We start from the raw sequence: 3,901 nt of genomic DNA on the forward strand, positions 1-3,901 counted from the left end.
GGTTGGATTATAAACAAAATTGATAAGATCTGTTGCTGTGTGTTGTTCACACGTTCTTAAATTAAAAGTACAAATAAAAATTGTCAAATTGAGATATCCACAGCAACTGCCAAGGAAACATACACATGATCGGACAATGTGACACAACGCTTAAACAAAGATAGAGAAACCACATGTGCTCATTCAAGAACGAACGTTACAAACATGCAACGGAACTCAGCAAATACGTTTGGAGCTTGAAAGATGATAAGAAAGTGACATACATCATCTAATGGCGCAAAGTAGAGCAAGGGAAATCGTATTCAAACGTCAACAGGAAATGCAATTCATGCTTTTGGCAAAGATACTCCTGAACAACAGAAATGACCTTTTTAAGCATCATTCAAATAAGCGATACAACGCACCACGCGTCACGCCAAGTATCATGTTCTCGTTCAACCGCTCAATGTAAAAGCTCAATGTAAAAGCTCTCCTTGATTTTAAGTTGATAGAAAGAGGTAGCATTATCAATAATTTTAAAGCAAGAGATATCACAATTATCCTAATAATTTTTGGAAAAACTAAGGTGCTTGAAAATATGAGAATTTTTATCCCAAAAAAGGTGCTCATTTACACGTGTATAAAAATGCCTGTTGGTTTCCCCAACGTAGGGATAACCACAGCCCGCACACTGAATATATTTGTTTTGACGTTATTCTGAGATGAACCAGGTGCTTTTGGGGCAAACAATTACTAATATGTTTAAATAAAAAAAAAAAAAATAAAAAAAATGATCACTTATAATTGAGAGCTTATACAGCGACAACGTCTAAGCAAACGAGAACCGCTTAAAAACAGGAAAAATTTAAGGCCTGGCTTCAACATTCGCTTTAACATCCGCTGTATTTTGTTGAACAGCGATGTAGAAACAGTTTGCACCAGACCCCCATTCAACCTTGTTGAAACATGTTGAAACGAAGTTGAATCGATGTTAAATGAGTTTAAAAGCATTTAACCTTTTCTCCAACAACCATTCAACATTTCTTTTGTGTTCAACATGATTGGGTATGAGGGTGCGCACTAATCGATCTCTCAATGACGTACCCATGTCCGTAACTGAATACGAGGCCTCTCGTGAAGCTTGTTGAATCAAATGTTGATGATGTGTTGAAACTGTTTCCCCAACCCAGCTGCAGTCAACAACATCATTCAACACCATTTAACAAAAAATCGAACGGATGTTGAAGCAAATGTTGACGGAAGCCGTCTGCCCGGGCCTTTAACGGAGTTGAGGTTATGAACTGGTGCGTGCATTTGAAGATAAATTTTCTAATTCCCTCCAAACCTTCACAGTGTTCACAACAATTTTATTTCTGAAAGGTTGGTTCACACTTTCCATCCCGAAATGATTGAATGACGTTCTATTAGCCGTCCTTGTCACGGTTGTCCTTCCGATGTTATAGCAGATATTACTTTCCCCAGAGTTCTTGCTCAGTTAGGTCATATGGCATGAATAAAACAAAAATATTTCAAACTTTTTCCTTGTGATAAATGGGATGACTTCAGAGCACAAGAATTTCTAATCGGTTAAACTTTGGGACGGACCATTTTTCCAAGCAAAAATCAAAAGGCTTTCAAACTTTTTTTTTTTTTTTTTGCCAGAAACGCCCTAAAATTCCCGATAGTTGAATCCAGTGTAACCTTAAAGGTTACTACTCTCGCGATAGAAAGATGACAGGCGGTGCACGTAAAGCTCCGGGCAGCAGAAGATTTCAACTTTTGCGCAAACATTCGGTCGATTTTGTTCAACGATGTTGACTGCTGGGGTGGGAATACGGTTTCAACATCAGCTCAACTTCGATTCAACATGTTTCAACGCGGTTGAAAGGGTGTGGGGGGGGGGGGGTGAGGGGGCAAACGGACATCGCTTTTTAATAAAATCGACCGATGTTAAAGCCGTTGGCTCAATGGAGTAGACGAGGTTAAAATAAACAACTGGGCTCGGTTGTTCGAAAGTCGATTAACTTAATCCAGGATTAGCGTAAACTTTTGTTTTACGTTTTCAAATTTTGGTGAAAGTTTCTTTCGCTTATTTTTGTTTTTCAAGATTGACTTCTTCTAATGTAAAGTTTTGAAAATATCAGCGTTGAACAGCATTTGGGAGTTGAGAAATAAACTCCTTGGTTAATTTTTAATCTGCGATTCGCGTTAATCGGCTTTTGAACAACCGGGTCCTGGAGTTCATGTGTTCATGTGTTTAATCGAAACCAGTAGAATCCGCAAAAAATAACAACTTAAAATTTAACGATATTAATCGAAGAATAATTGCAAATAATCGCGTAGACACATGTAAAAACGTGGTTTGAACTACTAAGCAATAAACCATAGCTCAATTGAGAATCATAATGCGCTATGAAGATGAGACACTGAGGAAAAGCCTTAACGTAAAAGAACTGAACTCTAAAATGGCTAAGCCAAAGAATGAAAAGAAAAGACTTACTTTGGTCTGGCTACTAATATACCGGTAGATGATAAATCCAACATAAAACAGTGAAAAACTTGATCGCTCGTAGCCACTAGCGAGGTAGCAAGAACACTAACTCGAGAGTGAAACCAAGTCCTCGTTTTTAAAGCAAAAAATAACGGAAATAGCGACTGAAGCGCTACGTAATTAACTATCGTGTTTAAGCTAATGCTGTGTTTACACTCAAGCGTTTACCAAGGTAAACACCCTGGTACATTTGTACAGTGTTTATACTGGCTCAAATAACTAAGGTAAATCTGTCATCAATCACAATCTTATCGAATTGGCGGCAAATTCTAAATCCACGCATAAAATGCTCGCGTTTAAAAGAAAAGCTGTGGCTCTTGTAGTCCTCGCGTTCTATTTTCTTGTTCTTGATCAGCAAACCCAGGAATCGAGATTGCAGCAGCTCTTACTTTTGCAGCACCTAAAGAGGTCGAGACGAAAGCGATTAATTCTGCTACAAATTGCCCTTCGCAAGACAAGGCGCGTTAGACGTGCGTGGTCGTGGCCGAGAAACCAATTCTGGTTTGAAGCTCTATTAAACGGAAATTACCTTCTTCGTAGACCGAAACCAGACGTGGAAACTTGGTCGAAAACCTGGTCTTGAAAACGTGATCGAATGAGCCTGACGCAATCCCGACACCACAGGATGTGAAATTCTATGCGACCGCAAGCGGATGTATCTGTCATCCAAACCTTGGTTACCGACCCCTTAACCATGCCTGCTCGCAGAGTAGACCGAACTTTTACCTTAGTTAACTTTCTATTGTCTTGAGCGGTGTTTACTACGGTTTTAGTTGGCGTTTACACACGCAAAATATTAACCTAGGTAAGTAAACTCCAATACCTCGGTAGCACGCTCAAGTCTAAACACGGCACATAATTAGCTACGATCAGCCAGTCCCTTAAGTAACATTGCAAACAGAAATAGGAAACAGTGTCACGCAATTTCAAACACAATCTACTCTGTAAGAAGACCTACAATCCTCTCTGTAAGCGTTACAGTCCATACTGAAACGAATCTTACAGTTCGCACTCTAAGCAGTTTTAAAGCCCAAACTGTAAGTGGTTTTACAGTCCACGCAGTAAGCAATCTTACACTCTGCACTGTAAGCAATTTTAAAACAGTCTGCAATGTAAGCATAATTGTTGAGGGATTGGCGGTCGTAGGCGCGCACTCGAATTTAGCTAGGCTCATGTATCTACCGCAAATATTTACCACAAGCTTTTCCGCCTTTGTTGATCAGAGTTTTAGGATAACGTTTATGTAACTTTTCAAGCTCTTTGGAGAGCCATAGCTGTACTTGGCACCCAAAGCATTCTCTCGAAAGGACTTTACTCAGACGAACCTTGTTTCTTTTTTTATAACATTCATTTATTCGACTTGTTTAGGTG

The 3,901-nt window shown here is 39.3% G+C and overlaps 1 protein-coding gene across 1 annotated transcript in view; it reads right to left on the minus strand.

Annotated features, from left to right (window-relative positions):
- LOC138042130 (major facilitator superfamily domain-containing protein 12-like) overlaps positions 1 to 3,197 on the minus strand; it is a 25,318-nt gene extending 22,121 nt beyond the window's left edge. The window contains exons 1-2 of the mRNA XM_068887914.1: positions 3,060 to 3,197; positions 2,480 to 2,930 (exon numbers count right to left, since the gene is read on the minus strand). The gene's annotated coding sequence lies outside the window, so the exon portion shown is untranslated. The remainder of the gene's footprint in view (positions 1 to 2,479; positions 2,931 to 3,059) is intronic.
- Positions 3,198 to 3,901: the final 704 nt, after the last annotated feature.

This window comes from Montipora capricornis, chromosome 3 (assembly GCF_036669925.1).
Source record: "Montipora capricornis isolate CH-2021 chromosome 3, ASM3666992v2, whole genome shotgun sequence".
Classification (NCBI taxonomy): Eukaryota; Metazoa; Cnidaria; class Anthozoa; order Scleractinia; family Acroporidae; genus Montipora; species Montipora capricornis.